This window comes from Opisthocomus hoazin, chromosome 17, assembly GCF_030867145.1.
Source record: "Opisthocomus hoazin isolate bOpiHoa1 chromosome 17, bOpiHoa1.hap1, whole genome shotgun sequence".
Taxonomy (NCBI): domain Eukaryota; kingdom Metazoa; phylum Chordata; class Aves; order Opisthocomiformes; family Opisthocomidae; genus Opisthocomus; species Opisthocomus hoazin.
Window position 1 is genome coordinate 6749584 of NC_134430.1, and position 22334 is coordinate 6771917.

Below are 22334 nucleotides of genomic sequence, written 5' to 3' on the forward strand. Positions count from 1 at the left end.
TGCATTTTTATTAACTAAAACCTAAAGTTTCCTTGACTGCTGATCTCCTTGGATTTTAGACACAAGATTGGGTCAATATTTGGATGGGAAACCTCTAAGGGAATCTCCAATACTGCATTAAACACTAGGCTTTATATAACATGAAATGCAAAGGAGTGGATAGGATGGATCATGAAACTTGCACTACCACATTGCAAAGAAATAATTTTAAAAATATGACATCTTTGGATTACTAAATCATTGGAGTGCAGGAAATAATGCACACAGGCAGAGCTTTTGAAGGCTCCATGGGGCAGCTTTCCTACTCATGTGGCTGGCTGGACATCTGCTTACAGCTCAGTAGCAGCTGCGCTTGAAATGACCAAAGAGTCTGCCAGTCCTCAGTGACCAGATATCTTTCAGACTGCTTAGACCTTCTTCACTGGTGTGTGTGCACGGTTAGGTAAAACTTCTAACTGTGCGGTAAATAATTTGGCCTGCAAAAGAAGTGAATTTTGCGAAGAGCTGTGACAATGTCAGAAAGCATCTCTGCAAGATGCATTTTACTACCCTGCGGCCATGCCTCAGTTTTGGGGATGGGTGCTTTCACCTGCCCTCACCAACTCAGGTGGCAGTTGATTTATTGCATGCTGGCTGCTTTTGTCTGGAGCACGAGGAGCCTTTGGTTCAGCCAGATGCTGGAGTGGGAACAGCAGCGAGTGGTGGGGCACACCAACCTGTGAGGGTCCACCTGGAGCTGGAACAGGACGTGGTTCCTCAGTCCTGCCTCCAGACCACCTTCGTACATCTTATATCCCCTCAGAAAAGAAACATGGGTTTCTTCGGGCTTTCCTGCTAGATTTCCTTTCTTCTGGTTTGTGGTTTTCCTCCTATTTTTGAGGTGGAGAGAGCTGAAGCACCAATTTGAATGTCTCTTGTTAACTGTGATTTGACCTCTTCCGACAAGCAGCACTGTATAAATATTATTACTTGGCAAATGAACCGAAAAAATGGCTATGTTTTAAAAGTGATTTACAGAAAGTACTCTGACAAAGTCCACAGCCTGCCTGTTTCCAAATGGCACACGTGGTTTCTGCAGGCGAGTGTGTTTCCATAGGGATGTGTCTGGGGGACACAAAGTGCTGTTGTCCACTGCATCTCTGCGAAGGGATGCAGACCCCTGAATGGACAGCAGGGCTAAAAACGCTGCACAAGGAGAGCATCCCGGGCTTGTTAGACAGCAGGCTGTGACCTCTGTGCTCCTTGGTCTCAGCTTTCCCTCCTGAGCTGTACGAAGTCCTCTTCAGGTCTACAAATGCCATAGAAAAACCAATAGGAATATTTTGTATCTTTGTTGCAGTTGTAGTGGTATTAACTTGATTTTTCTTTTCTTGCTTTGAAAAGTGAGTCCTCAACTTCCTCAGGATGGTTAGAGAAATCTAACAAAGAGCTCTGATTTTGGAGCAAATTTTGGCTTCCTCATCTTCTTGGATCTCAGAAGTGTTGATTATTTTGGTGGTAATTTAGTCAGCAGTGAGGAATCAAGTCATGACCCTGAATATTTTCCTACTAAAAGATGCCTAAGCATTCTTTTTAGACACTTTTGAATTATATCTACAAATTATGTCAGTGGAACTAATGATTATTCTCAGTGAATCTCACTTCTGTCAGAGGTACTTGAATAAATTTTATAGCTGGATGCATTTACGAATACTTAGTAACACTTATAGCAGTGTTAGAAATAAAAATATGGGTAATAGATTATAAACTCCTCTCATTTCAAACATGTATCATTTGTAAATATCACATACAAGAGACTGGAATGAATATGGCATTTGCAAACGAAACATTTGTGCCAGAACTATGGTATGATGCAGTCTGCAAATTCGTCTTCACGTGCAAGTTGCTTCAGGACTCTTGCTGTAGAAATTACACAGAATGGTTGGCTGGCTAGTTTCTCTATTTTATCTTTATCATTCTGTTTGTGCCCCCTTGTCGCCCATCATTTATTGCTTATTGTTCAAACCCTGTTTTGACAGCAGGATTACTAATTTATTCATGAGCTTTTCTGGGGCGGAGGATGAGCAAGGGGTTAATCTCCAGTCCAGTCACCCAACGTGACATCGCTTGTTGTTGCTCTGCTTTGAAAGAACTGATGAACAAAGAGAAATGTTGAACACAAATATCTATTTTCTGGGCATTTTTTTAGTGACCTGTTGCTTTAGAGAAGTAAGCAGAGCATGGCTGCTGTGCTCTTGAGCTGGAACCTGCAGTCAGGCAAAGGCACTTCAGTCTGGGACCTCAGAAACTGAAAGCAAGAATCCTTGGAGGGTCAGAAGTTAAAAGTTTGGCTTCAGCAACTTCTAAGTCCAAACTCAGGCCTTCAGGGTGAAATCAAATTCCTGAGTCCATAAACTAACTTTTTTTTCCTTCCTTTTGCCTCCTAAATGATACTGTTAGCTTCACCTCTAATAGGACTAAGGCAACACTTGCTAGCTAATATTTTATTTAATTTTCCTTCAGCCACAGCTGGGCTCACCTGGATTAGGGTCAGACAGGAGGAAGTATAGATTTTTCCATTCCGTAATGTTATTTTTGTCTCCCAGATGTGCTTCACTGGAAGCACAGTAGGAAGCATGTCAGCCTCCGACAAGCCACTTGCTCCCATTCCTGTTTGAATGGGCTGTGCTGGTTTGCTAGGCTGTGGGGCTGGGGCTATTTGAATGGGGCTTTCACAGTGAACACGGAATTTGACTAGACTGAGAAGCCACAAAGTGTTATCAGAAATTGAGATAAGGAAAAAAAAAAAAGTGCAAGCTTGTTTGCTGTTTCCGTTGGTCAAACTCTAATGAATTTCAAGCTTAATACCATGCAAATATTCATCTTGATAAATAGTGGGATGCTTGATAGAGTTTTGACTTTAATTGGAACATTTTTTGATCCAAGCAGGATGTTATCTGGAATAACAAGTGTTGAACACAAAGGAAATTGTGTGAAATCTCACCTAAAATATTTAACAGTAGTGTTATTTCGTTCCTCCTAAATCAAACAAAGGAGTTGAATTGTTTATCTTTGAGCCATGCAGAAGAAAAGTGAATGCCAAACATGGTTCTATCTTTTGCTTACACCGAGTCTGTCCTCTGAAACCCTCACTGAAGAAAACAAAGGCTTTATGCTGGGCTCCAGGTCACCAGTAGTCCGACTGGTTTGTCTTAGCTTCAGGTTTGGATTTGGTTTTGGCTTGGCTTAACTTGAGCTTTCCCAGCAGGCCATTTGCTTCCCGCCCCACAGTCGATGTTTATTCCTGACAATCTCATTGAAATTTTCTTGTTTCCTCCTTGTTCCACTGTGGGTTTTTTAAAATATCGTTCACCTGGATACAGTTGCACAGGGCTAACGATGGCCTTCTACTAACATTGTTTATAAAGCCATGGAGGAACCATGCTCATGCTCCTGGTTTGCTGGAGATGATAGGGGCAACCTGTCTTTCTGCCTGCAGATGACTGTAGCTCATGATGGGACCTTGCTGTGAGCTCAAACTCTGATATGTGCTGGTGGGTGACCAAGGCTCAGCCGGTCAAAGCCCTTTCTGACCCAGTGCCAAGATTTTCCCACGGGCTTCTTGCAAAGGAACCAGGTTTTGTCTTGTAAATTCTTGCCTTTACTGTTGTAGAAGAGAAACATTGAAGACGATGCCAGGCTTCCAGACTAAATTCAGTCCTTGGCTGTGCTATCCCCATTTGATCTTGCGCCAATATTGTCCTTGAAATAGCTCTTCTTGTCTCTGTTTGCATTTTGCTAGGTCAAACAAACTGTCCTCTCTAAGTCTTCCCTTGTAATATCTGTTCTCCATTGCTTCAGTGATCATCGTTACCGTTCTCTGCATCTTTGCTGGAAATAATTTCTCTGAGATGCGGTTAATAGGATTTCAGGTGAGGTCATGTCAGGGCATGGATATCATCTTCTGTTCAATGTATCTTGCAGGATATGGTTTAACATTGAATTTTGTTTTTCTGCTTCCTGGTGGTTACCTCACCCTTTGGTGCACTGGAGTCTCTCTTTCTAAAGCCTCTGTGTTTCGAACCAGAGAGCTCCCAGATAACTGCAGAATTCCACCCCCCCCCCACCCCCCCCCGCTTCTTCATTCTCTGCACATGAAGATCCATCCTGGTCCTAGCACTCCCATCTTCAGAGCTGATCCACTTTTCCTGTGTGATGTTTAATTTTCCTTCATTGATGATCCTTCCTTTCTTCATATCATCAGTGATTTTACTCAGAATCCTTCAGCTTTGCATAATGGAAATACAACATGAATTTGGTCTGGAGACCAATTCTGGAGCAGTTCCAACGCTGATCCTGGTTTAGTAGGCATGTTATTGGTGAAAACCGTGGGAGACTTCCTGATGACCAATTTCTTATGTCCTTTCTGATCGCCACCTTTCCAGCTGGATGCATGATTGCCTGGTATTATAGCAAATGTTCCATTCCAGTTTCAAAAGACCGTGATGCTGTGTGCCACAATGCAAGAGGAGACTCATCAGCAACCTGTAGTCAGCTTACATTGATGCTTTCCATAAGGAAAACACAATGTGAAGTCTTCGGTGTCGCATTTGTTTGGATTCAGGACACTTCTTGGACCTGTGCACAGACATTGCTCCCTGAGTTTTATTTCAGCCCTTGATGTGATCTGCTCCAGTTTAACATACGTGTTCCCATAGGTCATCCTGCCTTTGCCCTCTTTCCTCTTCAAATCTGAAGCAAAGTATTGTACAGTTTGGAGCATACCTGGATTATCTTTAATCCTGGTGCCACCCATAGTGAGCTTTTTCTTGTCTTGTTTTTGGTGTATTTATACAGAGAAAACATTTTGCCATTTTAACTAGATGCTTTATTTCCTTTGCAGGCTCTAAATCAGTTTAACTTGTGCTATTGTTCACTTACAACATTGTTTCTCAGCTTTTAAAATGCAGCTTTCTTTGGGATTATATTTTTTCCTAATTCTTTGCATTGTCTCTACTTACTCCTAGTACCCTTTGAGAGAGATTTATTTATCCAGTTAGTCTGGGGTTTTCCTTACTATTTTTTACCAATCCCTCTTTGTTCAGGATGCAAACTTCTACTAATTTTGCACCCAATAGCTAAAGAAATTCCAGTCATCCTCTCTGTTCCTATCCCTAAGCTTATCTAAACTGATTTTGCTAAGTTCGTTTCATTTATAAGAGGTTTTTTCTCTTGAATGAAAGGTCCAGTTTACACTTGTGATAGTTACATCCTTGCAATTAACTTCATAAACGTAGCCAAGTTTCACTATTCACCTTTTCCATTCGGCATCTGGGACTGGAAATGCCTGTGGACACTGGCCATCGCTTCCTTGGGGGGATCTTCAGGCAGAACAGTGAACACCGCACCATTGCTCTTACTATTGATCAAAAAGGTGATTGCTTCCTCTGTGAGGGCTCTCGTGTGTAAGATGCTTTCCTGCTTGCAGTAGCTCTGCTTACTCTCTGCCCCTGTAGCTAAAGCAAGCAAAAATCACGTTGAGACCATCAAGAATGATTCGCAGGAGTGTGAGGAGCCATTAGGTTCAATCTATTACTGAATATATTTATGTAGTGAACCATATGTGCATCAGAGTGCATGTAGCTAATGCTGGAAACCATGCTCCGGTTCCTGTGCAGAACTAAAGCTTAATTAGTAGCTGCTAAGGGTCACCAGAACAGCCCTGTTTCACAGGTGCATCGCACTGCTTAGCTGTCAGCTAAACAAGCCAGATTCGAAGCTGCGTGTGTGTTGGCCCCAGTTTCTAATTTCCTGCCCTCGCTGTTGTGTACGCTGGGCCCCTCTTGGATGCTGAGACTCTCCCCATCCCCTTGTTCAGGACTTGGTAGTTTGGAAGCATGGAAGCGAGGGCTATCAGCATGCCTGGGCAAGGCTCGTTCTGCAAGGCGATTACCTACTTGATAAAGAAATGGAGGAAAAAAAAAAGAAAGCAGAGTAAAGCAACTAGTTTGGCCACAGGTTTTGGCTGGCAGATCGGGCAGCAGAGCAAAATCTGCCACTAAACCTGACCGAGCGGGTGCCCTGGGTCATTGTTCGGGAGCGGGATGAGCAGTGGGTGACCTCTCCAGGACAGGGCAGACAATTTATCCGACCCATCCCTCTGGGACTGAGTCAGGCCAGCATATGCTCTTCCCCCTGAATATGACGGTCTTGAATTATTTAGCTTTAACTTAATTGTTTCTGCAATGGATGTTTTCACTATTTCCTTCTCAGTGACTTCTTCTACTGGCAGCCTGGCTGTTTAGCTGGAAATGAAATAGTTATCCTTCTGACAAAGTTGATAATAACAGGCTTTCCGAAAGCCTAAATGTGGATTCCTTGTATATATTCATGATGTGGTGTTTTGCTGTTGATGTGTTAGTCTAAAGGTATTAAAGGAATTCGAAAGGAGTGGCCATATCTTTCAGTGGGCCAGCTGGTAAAACTGATAAAAATAGGCAAGGTTTTACACATGCTGGTCCATTTATTTCAGTTCCATTCAGATTAGTTGGTCTAATAAAAAAAAATACAAATACTTACAAGCTTGAATTCTCTTGTATGCTGGTCACTTCTTGGTATTAATGTAAAATGCATGGCTTTTTATCTGGACAATCAACATCACCTGCCTGTCCCTGGTAAAATCTACCCAGTGTGTACTCAACCTTTTAAAATACGCTTTTTGAGCTACTCACTGCTACTACCATTCAGCTCATTGCTGAACTCATTTTCTCTAGGGTTAATGAGAACAAATTCTTTGAACTTGCTAGTTATTTCTGTCTGATTTGGTGCAGGGCTCACTCTAACTGCCTTTTCAGTCAAATTGGTATATAAATTATCAAAGGTTAGACTATGAAAAAGTTTGATTAAGTTAATTAGAAATTCAGAACTTGGCCTTTGGCCAAAATGTAATTTACTTTCCTTAAGCCCAATTTGAAATGAAATTTTGCTGCAGGTTTTAATCTAAAAATGCACAAGTTTTCTTAGCTCTGTTTTCCTACTGTTTATAAAACAACCCAATGAATTAAAGGTGTAGAAGTGTTTAAATAAGAAAATCAAACATGAAAAAATTCCAAACTCGGTGTGGGGACTGTTTCCCCTATGTGGACTGCGGAGGGCTGCCTTTGGCAGGTGTTGATCACCCGATGTGAGTTAGTTTAGGGCAGATGCAAACCTCCTAACCCTTCAGTGGGTTACAGATGAGGGTCTGGTGACTGTGCTGGTACCAGTGCTGGGTTGTGGACCTGCCACGGGCATCTGAGCATCTGTGGTACTTAGTTTATCCTAGTGTGGTTTTGGTCCAGGAAAGGTGTCTCCTGCAAACCAAGCCTGGGCTGGGTTCAGAGGAAAACATGAGCCAGGGACCATCCTTTGGAAGTAATCTAGACCTGAAGCTTGGACTGCCCCAATCTTAAAACTGTTTCTAGCTTTGGGGTTACTGGGGGACCCCAAAGTCTTCAACCATCCCTCCTCACGGTTGCACCTGGAAACACCCACATCTCCATGAGACCAGGATCTGACCACTGCCAGTGTTCATCCTTCCCAGATGTTGCAGCCCTGAGCTGGCAGCACATCCCCACTCTGGGCAAAAGTAAAAGTGCCAGGTGAGGAACACACACTGTACCCCAGGTGTCCAGACCAGATGAGTGAGGATGCCCATCTTTGCTGCTGTGTCAGAAATAGGTTTACCTCTGATGCAGAGCAGTATTTGCATGTATACCCACAGAGCAGTTTTGGTAGTGGCTGGGCCTCTCTTTTTCTCCAAATGAAGTTTCTGCCCTAGGGTTTTGCTGCTTGGCGAGCTGTTTCTCTGCAGTGGTGTGTTGGCACAAGCTGGGAGGCTGAACTGTGCAAGAGGATCGAAAGGTCTCTGCACCAGCTCTTGCTTCAGTGCGGTGACAGAAGACAAACACACTCCCCTGCTGGTATTAAAAAAAAAAACAAAACAAAACCCTAAAACTAAACAAAGCAAACTATTTAAAAGCCAGGCATTTCAGAACTTTTAAAACTAGCTCTACCTTGGTGATGGCTCTTTGGGATCAATGGTAACTCCAGACCCAACAGAGACACTGGGACCATGGGCTATCGCAGTGCTACAGCAGAGTTCATAGTCAGAACCTGTAGACTCTTTTCCTGCTAACCTGAAATACGCCTCTCAACAGCGCTTACCCCCCCATCCCTCCACTTGCACGTTTTTGAACAGACGATTCTGTCATAACACAATAGGGTATCATTAACGACTGCGGTGCGTTTTGATGCTCACAGGGGAAAGTGCCACCAAAGCCAGCGATTTTGTTAGTACTTCTTTTTCATCATCACTGTGTTGAATCCAAAATGAGGGACCAGTATTCTTGGTGACACAGGACGATAAGGGACGAGAGGGATATAGAGCCCCAGGTACGTATGGCAAGGCCGACTGCCTTCTGTCATGCTTAAACCCCCTTTGGGACAGGAAAGCAATACACTCGCTATTCCACCTAAATGATTTTATAATCACCCCCGGCCTTCGTTTTATTCTTCTGTCCATTCGCTATTTTAATTATGATTTTTTTTCTCCCTGGGCAGTAAAACCTCTTGGATTTTGCCTTTTGGTTCAGTTATTTCAGGAACTCATTAAATGCCTAAGTCACGTGTTCATTATTAGAAAGTGAAAACAACTCTCTAGCTGTGCCATGGGAGAGACTTCATGGTGAATTACCGTAGTTAAGTAGTAGCTTAACAGCTTGAGACTCTTCTAACATTAGGCAGGGTTTTTTTAGACCTTTAATGCATGGCAGATTATGATGCTTCCTGTACTGAATGGTATGAGGTTATTGTCTGTGGTTGGTTTAATATGGATCCTTGTAGAGGGATAACACACAATCCTGTACATGCTGTAGAGGAATTAGGTAATGTTCTCTGTTCGATGAGGACAAGGAATCATTTAAATAGGAGGGGATAAAAAACAAAACTCCAACAATAAGCAAAGCCCATCCTATTGCTTAGCTACTCTTACAGCTGTTGTCTAATAGGAATCAGGCTAGAACCGAGGTTGAATCACTATGTGTGTCACACCTAGAGAAATAATTTCTTCTGAAGAAGCTGGTTCATCTTATCCCTCTGCTCCTGACAGTTGAGATCATCAAAACCTTTAGTGCAGCTGGGAGTGCTAAAGAGCCCCATCACTTGCCCTGAGAAGCGCTGCAGTCAGTGGTGAGACAGTGGAGACGAGGAATCGATACTGCAGGGCTCAGGCGGCAGCAGCCTCATGGAGACCAGTGGGGAGTTAATGCCTGTGTCCCTGGATGTCACTGGGGGTGACAGATGATGAGGTGCAAGATATTGCTGTTTAGTGACCGAAACAAAAACATGAGAACAAGACTACTCAGTCTTGAGCTTTTGTGGCTGTCCTTTCTGTGTTTTGGTATCCTTTATCGCGCAATGGCAGTTTGGTGGGGTTTTTTTTATACCGGTTGCTTAGTTATTGGGCAAAAATGGGTCTGATCTGAAAAGTACTAGGTTGTGAGCTCAATAAAAAGTTGTCAGGAAAAGCTCTCCTGAATATCAACCAGTTGTCTAATCTGAAACTTGAATCCTTCGGGATTCACCCATCATTTGTTATCAGATGGTGACTGTGGATCACAGAACTAGCTAGAAGTAATAATCCAAATATTTGCAGATGTTTGTTCTTCTTTAATCAGTCATAGCTAATGTCTGTAAACCCAGAATGAACACATAAGCTTAGAGATATATATCTGAAAAAGAGGACAGATGATGTAATGGGAATCCCAGGCAAACCTGGGAATACTCTCTGCAGATACAGTTTGCTGTAGCAGAGAACTGCCATTCTCTTGTAGGAACAAGAGGAGAGGGGAAAAAAGAAGCTGAACACCTCTAGTGAAAATTAATAGGCTGGTAATGAAATAGGCTCAGTTTGCTCACTGTTCCTTATTTCGCCTTATTAGTCTGTGCCCCCTTCAACTCAAAATGAACCAGACGGGGTAAGGTTCCTCTGCGCAGCATCTGACCCACGGCTACTTCGTGCAGCCCCTGTCAGAGCTTCAGGCCATCTCTGGGGCACCCATTGGGACTGGCTGTGGGGCAGAGCGTTAGTGTTGGGGAAAGGGATACAGAAGGTCCCACCCCCATGCAAATTCCACAAGCTCCTTGTCCACACACTCTCGTACTTCTTTTTTTGTTTAATTAGGTTTTGGTTTTTTGAAGAAGTTTCAAGAAAAGGGTCAAATGCCACACAGCGCTTCCCATTCTGGGACCAAAGTGCTGGGTTGTGCAGGAGGCAGCAGCTCCCTGAGATCAAAAGCCAGCAGTGAACAGCAACCAGGCGGTCCTCAGCACCTTCTCCTTTCCATCCCGCTCCCCACTCTGCTCTTGTGCAAACCCCTGCAGCTGTAGCGAGCAACACGGGAGAGGAGACGGATCAAAACCCAGCTGCTTGATTCAGGCACTCGGGGCTCTGAGAGCGCGTGCAGCCCTGTGGTCTGTTCCCCCAGTTACAACTCGTCCCTTCTGCCTCTACGTGCTGTTATCTTCCGCATCTTCCTAAGCCACAGTGTGTAATCCAAATGCAATGCATTATGTAGTGGCACCAGGAATCCGATTTGTTTTGCGGTACGAGGTCCCAGGAAGGCAGCGGCTGCAGAGGGCTTGAAACCAAAGCCTTGCTTTGCCTTTGTGTCTTTGTCACTTGTTAAAAAGTGCAAGAAGAAAAACAGCCTCATACCCTGCCCTTTTTGATCACAAGAACATTAATGAAGCCAGCAATTAAAAGGAAATGCAACTTTCTGCTTCTACTTGAGCAGGCTTGATATGTAGTTTAAAAAAAAAAACCAGGCAGAAAATATGGCGTCTCACATGCCTCTGTCGTTTTTCACAGGAGAATGCCCATGAAATGTCAGAACCATGAATTCCCGTGCGAGGAGCTCAGACCTCCCCTGCTGAGCAGTGTGTGCTGCGCTGTGCACAGCGGGTGCGTGGCATGACGGAGGTACCCTCTGCAGCGCGGGGGGGACAGCGCAGCTTGCCTGCTGCAAACGCTCCCCGAGTTCTGGACAAGCTCTAAGCTGGTCCCTGCACTGTGCCCTTCCCCACCTCTTTGCTTAGGTTTAAAGCAGGTTAGTATTGCCAAGAGAAAAGTGTCTACAAGGTAGTGTCGAATAGTTTTGAACTCTATTAATTTTTTCTGATATTACTTTTATGGGACAGAAAGAGTGAGGAATGAGCTATGGAGTGAACACCTTTGACCTCTAAAATACAGCCAGGAGCTGGGTATGCTCGCAGCAAGTCCTGCTTAAAAAACAAGTGGAAAACTAATTACTTTAACTCTTCTTTTGGCCTGTCCCACCACTCCTGCCCCTCTTTTCACTGACTGCAACCAGTTCCCCTCCGTGGCCCCACAGCAGGAGAGTTTTGCAGCCAAGCTAGTTCCCAGCAAGACCAGCTCCAGCATGGAGCCCAACTAATAAGCCCCACAGAACTGATTAGCTCAGGTTCTGTGGAGTGTGTCGCCTCTAATGAGGGTGCGCTTTGCTGCGTAGGGAGCATTGAACTAATGCACCCGTCAGGGACGGGGTCTCCCAGGTGTCAGACCCTGCTCAGCGTGCGAAGACGTGGATGATTTGTAATGCAGGCCTTTCCATTGCTATTCAGGGAGTTCTCCCTGCTGTTCGTGTTGATTTACAACGATTTTTGAACCGCTGGCAAAGTTTCAGAATACTGGAGAAATATTGAATTTGTATGGCCATTAAAAGAAAAAGAAGGGGCCAACCAAGTGCTGAGGTAATTGGTACAACGCGCAAGGAAGCCATGTGCGTGCCGTTTTCTGTAAGAAAGGGTGATGCAACTTCAACATGGCATGCACGAAAAGGACTAAAACCTCGTTAGGTGGCTGGTTTCAGGATGATTTTAGTGACTTCCCTTTCTAGGGGTGAATCAGGTGGTTGTGGTCTTACTGCAAGTTCTGCACTGCCTTCTAGTACGTGTTCTTCTGAAAGAATCTCCTAGAAATTGTGCGGGGTCAGAGGGAAGCTTGGATGGCCATAAGTGAAGAACACGCAGAGCCGTCCGACACCTCTTATCCTTCCCTTAAGCAGAGAACAGTCGTGTGCTAATGGTCTAAAAGAGCAAAAATGGAGTGCAGCACTGGTAGCAGGTCATCTCTTCTAACTCCTGCCCATTCTGGGCCTTCTCGCTGAAGTTTCACAGGGAATAAAAACAAGAGTCAGGCTTTGCTCAGTGTAGCTCAGCCAGGGATGACTAGGTCCCCAGATCAGGAGCTGAAGCTGGGTAGATGCAGGCTGGTGATGAGGCTCACGTTTAGCAGCGGAGGTGTATATCCACCACAGGCAATTTTTAAGCTAATTGTACATTTTCCCAAAGAAAGTCTCTTTTTCAAAGAGGATTTCATTCTGGGCAGAATGGTGTTTCCATAAGGAGGCTGGACTATGTGCTCCTGCTTGCACCAAGCTTTCAACCACTGGCTGCCCATCACTGCGTTACGAGCTGATGGTTGCTTTGGTTTTGCTACCAGTCATTTAGGAGTTCAGATATCAGCTTGCAGACTTCAATAAACTCCGCCATGCTTTCTTAGCGCTGCTGACTTGTGGGTGTGGAAAGCAAGGCCCATGAAGATGAGTCACCTCAAGGTCTACGTGGTAGAGCATGGTGAGACCATCACATGAGGGTGGTGATATTGGTAGGAGCATAATGCTAAGGTGATGACACCACTTCTGTAGCTCCATAAATTCACCTAGCTGCTCATGCATGGAACTCCATGGCACCTTGCAGACCTACCATGACAGGCTTGGGCCATTTGTCACCCGAAGTCCAGGCTAGCGTAGGCGATGAAACGTCTTCTCGTGTGGCTTCCTTTTGAAATCTGGAAGGGGAAGAACAGCATGAAGAACTGTGTCCTGTTGCTCTGGACTGAGATGGTGTTTTTTTTTGTTTTTTGCTTAATAGTCTGATTTATCTCATTTTCTTCCCTCTTACTGCACTTGTTTTAATGCCTACAGTGACACGCAGTGGTGATGAGTTTCTGCTGTGCCAAAGCACTTGCTGTGACACAGGGAGGTAGAGGACATTGTGGATGGTGGAGAAGGTGACTGCCAAGCTCCCCTTGCAGGCGCACACTACCCTGGGCTGGATCCACTTGCTGATGTGACTTGGGCTGCAGGCTGCTCATCAGATGGCCAGATAAGGAAGCTTTGGTGCTTTTTACTCTTCCATCCAATGTACTGCCCATTTGCTATGGATTTTTTTCACAATCAGTAGAGAACTGTGGGTTTCATAAGCTGATTTGTACCATAAATGCCGCACACAAATCCTTTTTATTTTTTTGTGACAATGCAATTTTTTTATCCTTGTGTAAGCAGCCACGAAATCAAAGTTACCTTTTGGCTGTTGTACTTCCCCTGTTCCATCCGCTCCTGTTCTGCTAGAGGACCCAGCAGGAAAGCGTCGCTCCGTTGCTCCTTCGGAGAACATTTTTCAATGTCACTGGATGTGTTCACCTTTCGTTTCTAGGTGGTGTGTTTGCAGGGGAGGTAGATGACTGTTTTCATCAGGATTATTCCATTCTGCTATTCCATTGTTCAATTTCCCAAGAAGATTTTTGAATTTTTTCCCCCTGCTTTGAGAAGAAAAGTGATCAGGTGATGAGAAGTCTTGGGCTGTCTTCATACTCGAGCCATTACTTCACACTGGGTAGCTTCAGGCAAGCCCTTATTTTCAAATCTCAGTTTATCCAGTGATTAGGATGATAGAGCAACATGCTGATGTATTTGGTTTGGAAGGTCTGGAAGTGGGGGGCAAGCTGTAAACAAAGCCACTGACTTTGAAAATGGGTGAAAAAAGGAAAATCTCCAGTTGTCAGGCCTCATCCCTCTGAGCAGCTACGGTACCTGTAGTGCGACGCAGCTGCACCCGTGGAGCTGGTGCTGGGTGGGTTGGCGTGGCCCCTTGGCATGGCCCGGCGAGGAGGGAGGTGTCTCCATGGAGCAGAGCAGATGTGCTGGGTCTCCGTCATCTGGAAAACGCTTCTTGCTGGCAGCACAACACAACTGTGCGGGTCAAGGTCAAGTTGCTGGCAGTCTGCATCCCTCCGGAGCTGAGCCAAAGTGGTGTGGAAACCCCCCCCACCCAAAGACCAAAATCCCTTTACCCTCCAGTTTCGATGGCCAGCCCCGTGCCCCCTGCCCCGCGCTGTGGTTGGCAAACGGTGGGGACCCGGTGGTCCCGGGGGGACGGGGCGGCCGCGGGCAGGCACCGATGCTGGGCTGCTCCCGACATTTCCGCCTGCGAGTGCCCAGCCAATTGGCGAGGCTGGAGCAGCGACACATGAAATATGATGATTTTCTGCTGGAAAGGAGGAGGGAAGGGGGAGAGGGTGGGAGGACCGCTTGCTCCTCTGGTGGTTTGCATGCCGGGGGCTGCAGAGAGGACTGGCCAGAGCGGAGTGCGGGGTGCGGAGACGCAGCACCCCGGGGATGGCCCCGTGCTCCCCGCTCCTTGACCGGGAGGATGCGATTGCCACCCAGGTGGGCTGGGCGCCGATGGCAGCCGGGGGACGCTGCTGTGGGGTGCCAGGCCTGGGGACCCGCTGCCATGGGGGACCCGGCACCCCTGGCCCCGATGGAAGAGCTGGCTCCGCGATGTCCCCTGGGATCTGTGCCACGCATGGGTCGCCGGCGCTGTGCGGTGCTGGGTAGCAGAGGGCTGAGCTTTTCTGGGGGCCTTGGGTTTGGTTAGCTAAAAAACCAAAACCCCACTCCTGGAAGAATTCTTTATTACTGTGCCAGGGCTGCTGGGCTCAAACTTTGCAGCCTGATCCTTGGTTTGATGGGAAGCACTTGACAGAGCTCCTCTCTGCCTGCCATTAACCCTCTCATGCCGCTGTCCGGGGTGGAAGCTGTTAATACCTTAAATTCAATGAATTTAACCCTGATCAGGAGCAGCCACACAACTCCCTGAACCGCATCCAGCAGCTGCTCGTTTTTGTAATGACTGTGCATTTATCCAAGGGCTGAGTGGCAAGTTTGCTGTTTAGTATTCTTCTCCCAAAGAAGGGGGGGCGGAAATCATATTTAAAAAAAAAAAAAAAACACATATAATATTCACGGAGAAAGACTGCTAGTGCAAACCAAACCTCCCCCTGCTCCGACGGTGCCGCCGCTGCTGCTTTATTAATTTCTTTGCGCCGCGAGTGACAGTCCTCCAGGAGTGATAATTGGTGCGCTGTGTCTTTAAAAGGTTAAAACCCTTTTCCAAAGGCCCAGGCTCAGAGTGGGAAAAGACAAGAGAGGCTCTGGCTGGCTTCGGACCCAGAAAACAGCTGCTGATCAGAGTCTGCGTCTTCGGGCTGAATTTATTACATATTTTTCAGCAGCAGGGATTCTAGGAGGAAGCTTCCGTTTGGGTTTCTTGACCGTGGTTTATTTTTATTTGGAGGAATAACAGAGGAAGGATTTGTTCCGGCTGGAGCATGCTCACAACCTGCAAGATCTCCCATTATTAAACTGCCTAGTTTGGGCTTTAACATCCATGTGGTGGCTGTTTTTTTTTTTTTATTAGCGTTATTATTATTTGGCAGCGTGCATCTCTATTTTTTTTTTTTTAATAATTTATTTTGAAAGGAAGCTGATCTCGTAATGAGCCTTCTCCTTCCTTACTTGAAACAGGTGCTAATGAAAGAATGCAAATAGCACCGGCTGAGCCGAGCGTTTCATAAAGCCGGGAACCGCCGCCGACCCGAAACGCTCCGGGATCTGCCCGCCGGCACCCAGCAAAGGTAGGCGCTGGGGGCTGGGGGTTGGATTTTTGTGTTCTCTACGCGCATATTTGCAAATGGAATATTTTCCCCCCCCTCCTCCCCGCCTTGCTGCGGGCGCACAACCGGACGGCGAGATTCCATTTTGCCTCCCGAAAGGTGTCAGGTTGCCAGCGAGACGCTGCACTCGCCACGGGTGCATATAGATATCGATATGTATATATGGGGGAGACACACATGGATGCGTGTGCGTGCGCGTTCCCTGGGCGGCCGGCACTGGCTGCCGGAGCATGGCGCGATGGGCCAGCTCCCCAAGCCCGGGGTAACCTCAGCAGTGTCAATCAGCCCCCGGCCAGCCCCTAACCCTCTCCCCGCCACGCTGCTTCGCTCCTTGCTCCCGTTCATCAGCCCTGGCTGGCGCATGAATTTATCGCCGCTTGAGAGCAACTTCATTTCCTCCCAATGTGCATAGATTATTGTTATATATATATTTTTTTTTTTTTGTTCCCGTTGGTGGTGGGAGGCAGGGCTGGGGGTGGTGGGAGGTGAACGCCGGTGCGTGTTAGTGCCGTGCGAGGTTGACGCGGGCGTGCAGAGGGGCACGCGTCTCGGCCGGGCACCCCGGCTGCTGCGTCGGCGGAAAAATGGACGTGTTGCTCTGCGGGGAGCCCGGTCCTCCCGGGGCGATGCTGGGTGCCGGGGCCGAGGCCCTGCTCCGCTTCCCACCCTGCGTTTACACTCCCTGCAGAGTAGAACTAGCTGGTACCTAATGCTACAGCGTGCATAAACATATTAAAAATAAAAAAATAGAATATTCCAGCCCTTATTTTAACAGCTAGATCCCTGCCTGTGACTGAATCCCCTTTTGCCTGCACAAAGCCTGGACATGGGCTTTTCTTTTTCATCCTCTCCGATTTTATTTGCACACGCCTGGGGCTAGCATTCAGCAGTGCTGGGATATTATCTGCAGAGGTTTGCCCCTTGCTGGGGCACCAAAGTTTTCCCTGGCGTTGGCGGGCTGTGGTGGAGGCACCCGCAGCCGCCCTACGGCAGCCCCATGCGGTACCTGGGCTCCGGCTTCCCTGCCGTGTTCCCACTGCCGCCAGCCTGGGCTTGCAGCAGGGACTGCAGTGGCCTATCTGAGGGCCACATCCAGCCCTTGCTGGGATCATCCAGCTCCTCGGGCTGTACAAACCTCCGAGGGCAGAAATTAGCCCCTTGTCTGGAAGTTTGCTTTTACATCTCGGTGTGTTTGAGCAATGTATTTATGTTGTCTGTGTGCATGCAAGGTTATCTGTAGTTTTTTTGCCTGACTGTTGAGGAAAGGGTCTGCAAAAAGTTTACCCCAATTAATGGTGCAAGCTGAGGGTAGGCAGCACATGAAATAAAATAGTTATTTTATATAAACAATCCCTTGAGGCTTCCTGGAAAGAGAACTTGTGAATATCAACCTGACAGATAAAAAGTCATCAAAACTGCATATGCAGTCTGGTCTGTCCCTCCCTCTCCTGAAAGCAAATCATTTTAATTAGGAGTTTGATATATGGTGCGTGGAGGAGCATGTGATTAAAATATCCTTTGGAGCCAGTGGTGGGGGAATACTCCTCTAAGCTTTGTTTTTGGCTGGGTGTGGGGCAGCGAGAGCATCCCCTGCTCTGCCAGAGATGGCAAATCCTAGTGCTGCTGGGTGCTGGTGACCCCCCGCCTTGAGCTTCGGGAGGGGAAGGCAGCGGCTGTCGCCCCAATCCTTGCGCTCCCCCGTGCCGAGGCAGCGATGCTCGGCTGACACCAGGGCTGCGTGGTCCTGCGGGACTGGGCTTTCCCGCTGTTTTTCATGCCGTGCCAATGAAGGAGTGTGCCCAATGCTACTCTTAGATAGGTTGTTTTTTTTTTTCTTTTTTTCCTTTTTGGGGACTGCAAACCCTCCCAGCCCCAACAAAAAGCGGTGGGAAGTCGGTCTTTATTTCTTCCTCTTTTCGGCCAGCCCGCGGGCTTGGTGGGATTTCTGCAAAGCGGTGCCATGTGGGAGCTCGCTGTTCGTCTCCAGCCCCGAGCTCCCGCTCTGCTCAGGCTGGCAGGAAGCAGTTTGGATCAGAAACCTCCCGAGGAAGCCCAAGCAGGTGGTGCCTAAGGAGGAGGAAGGGAAAGCGGTGTTTTTTCCTATCAAATTGTCTCCTGTACAGGGCACGGGCTTCTACTCTGCTGCCTCTGGGGCCGTGAAACCCTCTGCACGTTGCCCAGCCCAAACCCTCCTCCCAGCAGCTGGAGTAGGACCCAGTGGATTTTGTCTCGTGCTGCACCAGAGCCCGCGTGCTGCTCTGCAGAGGCGGTGGCATCCGAGTCCTGCCAGGAGCTGGTCTTTTGGGAAGTCTCTGTAACACCTTGGGATCAGGGGGAGTTGGTGGCCCTGCATCCCTCTGACTTTTCTCCTTTGATCATCTCTGGAGAAAGGGAAACCGTTCTCCACTGCACCGGAGCCCGGGTCACCGGACAGTATTGGGCTTGCAAAGGATGCTGTTCATTATCTTGCTTGAAATAGCTGTAAAACTCCTATAAGCGTACATGACGTGCAAGGTCATGGCTTTCGAGTGGCTCTCCAGCATCTTGGCTCGCTTCTGGTAAAGGTTGTGGCTGGCCTGTTCAATCGAGTTACGTAAATGGGGATGTTTGCTGGGAAATTGAGATAGTTGTGGATGGGCCAAGGAATTTTATGGACCCCTGGATGAGGCCGGGTTCAGAGTGCTTTAAAGGCCTCCTCCTCAGATACTCTTTAATTCTTAATTTCCACCTGGCCCTGGGCTGGTCCAGCAATTACCAGAAATCTCAGCTATCTCTGTTCACGATGTGGAGCTGGCGAGGAAGGCGTTGGGGCCAGGGGAGCAGGAACATAATATTGACCTAAACCCATAATTTTTAATTGAACCAACTGGGAGTGAGTCTTTCTGCCTTGTGCTGGTAGGAGGACAAACCGCTTCGACTTGTTTGGGGCTAAAAAAATCTTCCTTTCTCTACGTCAAGCTAAATATCTGCAGCAGGCTCAGTTAAGGCAGATGTGTAACGGGGGTTCGTATGGATGCACCAAGGAATAGTCCATCCCAGCATGCTGGTTTATTTGGCTGTTTAAAGGTGCAAGTCCTTGTCTGAAGGGAATCTTCAAAAATATTGGAGGGCTGGTTGTTGCTTATCCATATTTAACTATATTACTGACCTTACTGCAAAAGGAATGTCAGAATTCCTAGCCCAAAGCTCTACATTTAGCTCTTAAAAAAGCTCTGAAACTTGTATGCCAAGAATGGAAACATAGCAGCGATGTAAGTCAAGGGCTTGCTCTACTCTGATCTCTGTGGTTAACTGACGGGGGGGGAAGCAGCATGGCCTTTTTTGTTCCTGTTTAACCTTTCTGCATCTTACTTTTTCTTCTGTGTGGGAAATAGAGAGGAGGGAGGGGGAGCCATTTGGCCAAGATCTCAGTGTGAGTCCCTGGCAGATTGAAAATACCAGTAATAAGTTTTGACTCTAAGCTCCGACTGCAGACAGCAGCACTCACTGGTTTTCCCTTTCGATGACTGCTGGGCGGGCACTGGTGCTGCAGGAAAATGCAGGGGGGACCGTATTTCACTGTAAAGATAAGCCCTATTGCTAGGTGGGCTTTGCGGCGTAGGCGACCCTTGCTGTGAGCAGCAGGAGCAACCCTGGCTCCCGGAGGGGTGGGAGCTGCGGTGGGGTCTGGGGCATTTGGAGGTGAACACCGCAACCGGTTACTGTTACCGAGGACTTGAATAATTTAACGAGGCACGTTGCGTGCAGTGTGGCCGGCTTGGGCTCGGCGGGCTGCGTGTGAAAGCCCTCGTGGCTGAGGGACATGGGATGCTGCTGGCATCCCCTGGGAGCAGAGGGAGGGGGAGCCCCAGAAATAGCTGCTGGGACAGTCCCCAGGAGGAGGCCAGCTGCTGGTCCCAGCCTGGGGTTGGTCTGGACAGGCTGTCATGACCCGGGATGCCCGAATGACCCTGACCCCAACGGTCCCGGTTGACCTGCCTTTCCCTGCAGCTGGGAGAGGAGGATCCCACAGCCTTGCCGCTCCAGGGCTGCGCGTGAGCTCCCTGTGTGGGAATCCCACGGGGCTTGAGTCCTTCAGATGGGTTGTCTGCCCCTTGAACAGCCCAGAATTTTCACTGCAGTGGAGGGATTGTCTCTTGCTTGCTTTCCCTCCCCTGCTGTGTGCCATCTCATCACTCTTGATGTGGGATGCATGGGCAACTTGGCAAGCAGCTTGGTCAATAAAATCCGGTGGACGAGACAACCACGGGTAGCTGGACCATCTCCTGCATCTTTGGAGGAAGGGCCCAGGGCTGCTGCTGACTCATGGCCCCGCTTTGGGGGCTGCCAGCAAAAAGAAATGAGTAAACCCTGATGTAACAAGTGATCTGCTGAGAATGTCACCGCAGAATTTATCATTCTGTTAAAATGCAAGTGAGAAAGAGATATGGTTTAGCAGATGTGGTGTTGTTGGGTTGATGGTTGGGCTTGATGATCTTGGAGGTCCTTTCCAACCTATTATTCTGTGATTGATTCTATGAGCACTGTTCTTGACGATATCAGGGATGATCTCAGTGTCCTTCAAAACACACCTCTGCTACAAACACAACTTCTAACCCACTTTTTTTAGTTGCCCTTAGAGTTTAAGAATCTTTTATATGTCCAAGTGAGTGTTACTGCTAAATGATGGATTTGAAATCAAAAGGTCTAGTATGTTTGGAATAACATGTGCAATTGGAGCTCATATGGTCTTTTAAATATTGTTAGTGTGCAGAAGAGCAGACTCCTGGGAGCGGGCTCAGCTGTGCAAGCAGCATCTCCTGCCCCCGTCCTGCCCCCGTCCCTCTAACCCGCATCCCTCCTATGTCATCTGTGTTTCAAAGTCATTTCCAATCCTCACCAGCCAGTTCCCCTTTGCCTGTGTGTTTCAGTCTGTGAAAACAAATTTATCATCCCTCATCCTTCCCCTTACTGCCTTTACCTGATCTGTGTTGGCTGGCACAGTCCTTGCAATCCTGTACGTTGTGTTCCCATTCAACCCATTTTTGGTTGCTTATAACTCATACTGTCAAATTTATTTTTTTTTTTTTTGTGATCCTGGCATCATAGTGACTATTATGGGAGAGTGAAAATTGCTGAGCCAAACAGGTTGTTTTGTTTTCAATGGCTGTTCAAAAGCAGTTTGGCCGGACTTCTTCTGAAAACTCTTTGCTGCAGTGAATCTGTTGCTAGAAATTAATTCTCCGGATGACCCTGCGCAGCAGGGACGTCTCCAGCAAGAGCAGGCAACTTCTGCCTTACTGAGAGTGGCATTTGATTATAACTTTGATTAATTCATCGGACAGCAATTTTAATCAGTGGAGAACAGAATCTGCTACCTGGCAAGTGAAGGACATGTACCATGCGCTCATGGCAGAGTGAAGGACAATATTTAGCGTGGCTTCGTGTCCGCAAAGAAGGTGCGGTGCCATGCCCAGAGAAGGTGGCTGCGTGGGTCAGGCCACCCACGACGGGGGTGAGCATTGATGCTGGGCCAGCTTCAGCAGCGATGGGAGGTGTACTGGTGTGTGCGGGGCACAGTCGGCAGAGCGCAAACCACAGACTTCAAAGAAATAAATAAGGTAACGAATGGAAGATAGTGCTGTTATAGCCCAGTGAGTTGCTGTTTGGAGCACTGAATATAGATCTGGCTTGGTTTATAGTGAGGGTGAAAGACAGACATCTCAGTTGGGGCAGAAAATATATTTTTCCCTCTCAATGACACTGTGGATTAAGCATCAATGGGATTTAGTTTTCCCTCGTGAGGCCATAGGGACCTGGAAGCGAAAGTGCTGTTGAAAGCTGTGCTCCTAAGTCACGTAGCATATGAAATTGTTCATTTTCCTCTGTCCTCTGCACACTCCCGTGTCCGTGAGGCAAGGCACGTGTACATGCCTCCAAGTGCCGGTGGATGGTTGATGGCTGGGTTGATGCTGCCCAAGGTCTCTTGCGTTTCCCTGCGCTGCCGGCAGTGTAAGAGAAGTGAGACTCCTTGGTTCTGGTTTTACAGAAGTTTATCCCGCTGTAAGGCAAAAATTTTTTTCCTTGGCTTCAGTTCCTGGTTGGCACCACAACAAATGCCAGTGCTGTGGGTATTTGTGTGGCATGGGCGGGCCTGGCATGTGGTTAAGCAGAAAGATGCGCTCGCTGTTTGTGTAGGGTCCAGCTTTGTGAGACCCTGGCCTTGGCAGAGATTTCGGGGTGCTCCAGCATACAGAGCAGATGATGCAATCAGGAAGGAGATGCCCTGCAGTGAATTGTGAAAAGATGGGGAACTTGGGAAGTCCAGAGTGGGCAGTGTGCTTGGTCGACCATGGGCCATGAAGAAGGCTGGGCTGTGCTGATGGGGCTGCTGCGCGGAAGAGCTCTGTGCTTGTTTCACCTCTTGTTTTAAACAACCTGCATTTCCATGCTCCAATTTCAGCACTTCTTCGTTGACTGGCAGGGATCAATAATGTAAATAACGAGGCGTGGAAAT

General features: G+C 47.5%; 1 protein-coding gene across 6 annotated transcripts in view; it reads left to right on the plus strand.

Annotated features, from left to right (window-relative positions):
• Positions 1–15295: 15295 nt before the first annotated feature.
• HIVEP3 (HIVEP zinc finger 3) overlaps positions 15296–22334 on the plus strand; it is a 279427-nt gene continuing 272388 nt past the window's right edge. For all 6 annotated transcript variants that reach the window (XM_075437832.1, XM_075437838.1, XM_075437837.1 and 3 more), the window contains exon 1: positions 15296–15799. The gene's annotated coding sequence lies outside the window, so the exon portion shown is untranslated. The remainder of the gene's footprint in view (positions 15800–22334) is intronic.